Source organism: Sinocyclocheilus anshuiensis, unplaced genomic scaffold, assembly GCF_001515605.1.
Source record: "Sinocyclocheilus anshuiensis isolate Anshui unplaced genomic scaffold, SAMN03320099.WGS_v1.1 scaffold914, whole genome shotgun sequence".
NCBI classification, from domain to species: domain Eukaryota; kingdom Metazoa; phylum Chordata; class Actinopteri; order Cypriniformes; family Cyprinidae; genus Sinocyclocheilus; species Sinocyclocheilus anshuiensis.
This window is the reverse complement of record NW_015539870.1, coordinates 1974061-1980331: the sequence shown is the minus strand read 5'-3', so window position 1 is coordinate 1980331 and position 6271 is coordinate 1974061. Positions and strand designations below refer to the sequence as shown.

Here is a 6271-nt window from a genome sequence, read left to right as displayed (position 1 = left end):
GTTTTCCCTACACGCGATACGCAAATATGTTGTTTCTAAATGTGAAACCACGATGATATGAATGTTTGGGGTGCGTCGATCCTCCGTAGCAGCCTAGATACGGATTGAAAGGCGCATCGATATCCAGTGGCTCAGGCTGTACTGATATTAATAACAAGTGATGTGGGAAACGTCCTCACTCGTGGCTCTGCGATGGCGCTCTCCAGCTGAAAACAATATATGACCTCAGTGGTCGGCACAACTCAAAAGATTCACTGCTAAAAACTGGGAAGATGCGCGCGGATAATAAATAGCAACGGGAAATGTACAAGAGGCGAAAGAAAAAACAGCGGATCCCGCATGCAGGTGGACAAACCATGCAGATAGAGCTGGATGGCGTTGAAGCGCTGGGTGAGCGCTTGGAGGAGATGCGATGTTTTTGTAGGCTCTGACTCGGAGATGCTGCAGTCTTGCTTTCAGAGCATCTTTGCGCGTTTCTGCTGGAGCTCAAAGCAGCGGGTGACGTCATGTGGAGCCGAGACCGCGGCTGTCAAATGTGAAGAAACAGACACGCCCACCTCGAGCTGTGATTGGTCGAGATTTGATTTTCTCCGGCAAAGCGAAGTATAAATCCTGCTTGTCACATGACAATACAGGAGGAGGTGGCGGTGATGAAAATGCGAGAGCATCCTTGTAAAATAGGAGCAAGGATTCTAAATGCGCAGCTCGTCTCTGTCTAATCCACGATAATTCTACCACAGTAAATTATTGTTGTTATTGTTATTATTAGGCAATAATAATTATATTATTATAATGATTGTTATTATTGTTATGTGATTTGTACTTTTATTAATTATTGTTGTGGTTTAATTTTATTTGTAGTAGTAATAGTAGCATTTATTTATTTCATTTTTATGCAATTTTATTATTACTTAATAATAATAATAAATACAATTATATATAAAATTAAAAAGTAATATTTAATTTATATAATTTTTGTATTATTGTTAGTAGTAGTATTGGTATTATTACATTTAACTATTATTATTATTATTAATGCAATAATATTAATAAATTAAATTGCATAAATTAAACAATGATACATTCATGTATTTTTATTATCACATTTAACTATTGTTATTATTGTGTCATTTGTAATTTTATTATTATTTAATAATAATAATAATATAATACTAAATTACAAAATTAAACAATAATATTTATGTAATTCTATTTTTTTATTATTATAAGTAGTAGTAGTATAACATTTAACTATTTAATTTATTATTATTATTATTATTATTAACACAGTATTTGAACTTGAAAACTGTATTTAAATTGCTGATAAAAATCATTTTAACTCACTTTTTAAAAATACTTTAAAATCAAATATAAATTAATGGATGTTAAATGGATGAATGCAAAGATGTTGTTCAAAAAAACTTAAACACATTGTTTAACTGTATAGTGTCCTCAGTGCCCAGTAAGACTCTCTGTATCCTCTTGTCACACACACTCACACTCCTCCTGTGTCAACACAGGGCCGGAGGCGAGCACTTCTCTTATTCCAGATTCGCATCAAGGTGATGCTGCGTCGTCTACTGCATGCACACAAAGAGCTACCTCACACAATTTCACATTTCTGTGGAAAAACTCAGCAGTGCGCCAGTGTCATCCGAAATACATAGGCCTATGCTCAGTTTGAGTGGAGCAAACCGATACTGAGACATTTGGCTCCTATTTACTGGGGGAAAATTGAGCAAAATTAGTGACTATAAAACAATTGTTTTCTTTTGAGTCTGGCCATCCATGAAATGCAGTAAATGTGAAACAATCAAACTCAGTTGCTTTGTTTATTCTACCAGTTGCATTCTAGAAAAGCTCATTACTCGTGAAATAAAATGGGTGATTATTTTATTTAGATCACAAAAGCTTCAGTAATGTGAGAATTATGATACATGATGCTATTGCTTAAAAATGGAGTGCGCTTCCATGGATCCGCAATCAAATACAGGCCTGATAGGGTGGGATTGGGGAAACAGTTAGACTAGAATTATTTAGCAAGTTCACATACAATGTATATTTTTTTTATCCGGTGTTTATCAGTGTTACATTTAACCGTGGATATAAAATAAACTCCTTATATGAGTATCCTTATATGAAGCTGCATAAACTGAATAAAAGAGAAATATTTTGTTTATTCTACACTCATTCTTGCATCAAAAAAGAAAAATGTATTATTGTTTCTTTTTAATATTTCATTTATTATTATATTTAATACTTTTTTTATATATAATTTTTTTTCTGTGTAGAATAAGTATATATTTTTGCCTATGTACACTCATATGCACCATATATATGCACCCAATCTTCATTAGTCCATATTTACAAACATATAGCAAAATAAAAATCAGGTTCTGTTTGCCAGCAACACATTGCATGCAAATGTTAATTTCGGACAGATGGCAGTGGCTAAAGCTCTCCATTCCTGCAATATGGGTTTATGAGCTTTCACATAAACACGTGCAGTTTTCCCCCCTCTGTCACACTGGTGAAAGGGTAATATCTCGTCGAGGATGACTTTCAATGCATAACACCCTCCCCCACGCTACACACATTGTTTGAAGAGGGGACCCCATCTGCCCCCTTCTTCATAAGAGCACCCGCACTATTGTTTCTGCAACTAACACAGAAAAACCTTAAGAATTGGCCGGACTGGGCAACATCTGGCATTGAATTCCACATTTATTTATGAGCAACAACATGGCACTATGCAGGTTTAAAAGGAGACAAGGGTATTTGATTATTCATCTGGCAAAAAGCTTGCTTTTTTGGAATCATTATCAAGTTGTTTTTACAAATAAACAACTACTAATAAACCCAATGAGGATACTGAGTTACTCCCTAACCTTTGTTAAAATCTGCCTCAGAGAGAATAATAAATATGGAATTATTTATTTCCTAGGTGAATTTCAAACCATGTCTCAAACAATATCAGTCATTGTTGGATATTAAATCAAATGCTATTTTAATTCATTTTCATTCCATAACTTATCTTTACAAATCGCTTGTATTTCAGTTATCATGCATACACAGTATTTTGATATGTGAGATGGATCTTTCCCCGGTTTGTAGCATTAAACATCAGAACAGCAAGGCCAAAATCCACTATAAGAAACAAAAGACATTAATTAACAAGAGTCTCCATCTTGTGGATGAATTATGGAAGCAGTCGAAGAGACTGAGAAGAGCTGCTTCTTTGTCTGGTGTTACCTGCCAAAAATTACAATTGCAAAAAAGCTGCAGAAATGACAAACACAATAACTTTAAATACACATCTAACAATTGATCTTTATATAAATATTTTTATTCAGTCCTCAAAGCTCAGATGCATCAAAGATGCATCAAAGCACATTTTGATGCATCTTTATGAACTACAACACAACTACACTGTTAAAATATAGGCTAGCAGTTATATTGTTACATACCTGAAATCATTAGCAGCATGCGCACTATAAAAAAGTGTTCTTGGAATTAATAATAAAAACTATTAATAGCTAAACGTTGTATTCATTCAAGGCAAAGCAGCTGTGGAGGTTATGCAAGGTTACTGTCCTCTTGTGGCAAAACGGTAGTCACATTTCATCTTTCAAGTGACATACAGCCACCAGACGGCAGCAGTCTCACAACATTTATTTTTTGTGTGGGAACAACAGTTTGTTGAAACTTCGTTCCCTTCTTTTTTTTATGATGGTAAAGCTAGTTAATTTTGATTGCAATGTGGAAATATTACATGCATATTCAGCAATAACAAAAAAAAAAGTCCCTTTTTCAGGATACTGTAATTTAAAGATAAAGTATCCAAAATCCATATGCTTTACAGATCAGATTTATTGGGAAGGGCTTAAACAATCATTTTACACTTGTTCAGTGAACTATAAACAGTTATTGCACACGCACCCGTAGAACCGTCCTTAAGACACTTATGGATTACAGGCGGTAGGCAATTAAGGTCACAGTTATAACTGCAATGTCCGTAATGTCCGTAACAGTTCTACAGGTAGACGGGAAGGACAGCTGATCATCCTTGCAGTGGTAAACCACCTGTAACCATGTGTCTCCCCAGATGTGTTCAAGAACTTGCAAACGTATTGGTGGAACAGTGGGGAAACATCCATAGGAGGAGGATGAACCAACTCCAGGGTAAGGCTAAAAATAGCCTATTGTTAGTGTAGCTTAATCCAGTGGTTCCCAAAGTGGGTGTCGTGACAACTGGCTAGGGGTGCCGCAGAATCTTAGCTTTTTTCCAATTTAAACAACCTAAAATAACTATCGTAGCCTACCATATAAATAACCTTTTACAGTATATATTTTAAAAATAGCCTATATCAAAACACCAACATATGAGCATGTCCAAACGAAAATAAATAAAAGAAAAAACACTGATATATTTCATACTTAGGCTATTTAAAGTTTAAATATGTATTTACCGCCAATTGGACTGTTCTCAGGAGAGAATCGCCCCGTCCGCTCAGCTCCGCCTTTGTACTGGTGCACGCTCGATTTTATATTTCACGCAGTGATTGACAGGACACGAAATTCGTGTTGCTGCGATAGACCCCCACCGTCGTTTTGATTTTTTTATAGTAATAAAAATCATTTAGTTCACTACAATTAAAACTGAACGCGGCTGCTCAATGCAGCGTGCCGAACGACAGTCGCATCACAGATCAGATCTCATTTATCTCGCGAGGAGAAGCTGACAAGAAGAGAGGCGAGACAGACAAGACGATGGCAGAAGAGTTTCAAAACGACATGCAAAAGTGCCTGTTTTAAAAAATATTTTGGATTTCGAAAAGCCTGTTGACTTCTGCCATTTATCTAAGGTGATTTTGTAAGTTTTTTTTAAACATTCGTTTCTTATTTATTTGGTTCCATCGTGTTTGCGGATTTAAATTTATTTAAACTGTGTACTTTTGTTTTACATCAAGTATGCCGTGTCTCCAATCTTTCTTATTCGTTTTGCTAATAAACGTACATTTCTTATTTATTTGGTTCCACAGTGTTTACTGCTCTTCAGTTTTGTATAGGCTACCTGAACTTTGTCGAAGTTATTTGTTATTTTATATTAGGCATAGAGCAAGGAGCATTTTATTCGTTTTGTTAATAAAAGTGATATGTTCTATGTTGTATTTTGTTGTTGCTTGAATTGAATTAAAGCAATTGACGCTGAATTGCCACTAATTTGAAAGTGAAAGTAAAATGCGCACGGCGCTTTTAAGCTATTTAAAAGCAAAGGAAAGTTTAAGTAAAAGCGGAAAACTCAAACGAACTAAAAACAAACAACTGCTTGATGGCGAATTGGCGCTATTTTGAAAGTGAAAGTAAAATGCACAGGGTGCTTTTACAAGCTATTTAAAACGGAAGGAAAGCACTAGCCCCTCTTTTCCTCACAGTCACAACCCTAAATTATACCCATCTATCTCAGAATGCGCCGTCAATGTGCTGTTGCCGTTTTCAACGTCTTTCCATGCACAGATATTTTAGTTTAATTTTTTAAGTTATAAGGTCAGGTTTGAACAAAGCAAATGAGAAACTAAAGAAAAAAATAGAATTTGAGTGGTTTATTATTATTTAAAGAGTTAAGTATCAATATTGAAAGGGGTCATATGATGCTGCTAAAAAGAACATTATTTTGTATGTGTATTTTTATTCGTTTTGTTAATAAAAGTTCTATGTTTTATATATACGCTAAAGTGAATTTGACGTTGTATTTTGTTGTTGCATTCAAGCAATTAATGCTGAACTGCTGCTAATTCAGAAGTGAAAGTAAAATGCGCACGGCGCTTTTAAGCTATTTAAAAACGAAGGAAAGTGAGGAAAAGAGGGAAAACTCAAACAAACTATAAACAAACAACTGCTTGACGGCGAATTGCCGCTATTTTGAAAGTGAAAGTAAAATGCACAGGGCGCTTTTACAAGCCATTTAAAATGGAATGAAAGCGAGAAAAAGAGGGAAAACTACCCCCCTCTTTTCCTCACCATCACAACCCTAACTTATACCCATCTATCTCAGAATGTGCCGTCAATGTGCTGTTGCCGTTTTCAACCTCTTTCCATGCACAGATATTTTAGTTTAATTTTTTAAGTTATAAGGTCAGGTTTGAACAAAGCAAATGAGAAACTAAAGAAAAAAATAGAATTTGAGTGGTTTATTATTATTTAAAGAGTTAAGTATCAATATTGAAAGGGGTCATATGATGCTGCTAAAAAGAACATTATTTTGTATATT

At 34.9% G+C, this 6271-nt stretch overlaps 1 protein-coding gene across 3 annotated transcripts in view; it reads right to left on the bottom strand.

Annotated features, from left to right (window-relative positions):
• Positions 1–495, bottom strand: part of LOC107685091 (RNA-binding protein Nova-1-like) — a 52897-nt gene extending 52402 nt beyond the window's left edge. The window contains exon 1 of one of the 3 annotated variants that reach the window (XM_016481576.1): positions 1–495. The gene's annotated coding sequence lies outside the window, so the exon portion shown is untranslated. The other 2 variants (XM_016481578.1, XM_016481577.1) reach the window with 2 other exon arrangements.
• Between the last annotated feature and the right edge of the window lie 5776 nt (positions 496–6271).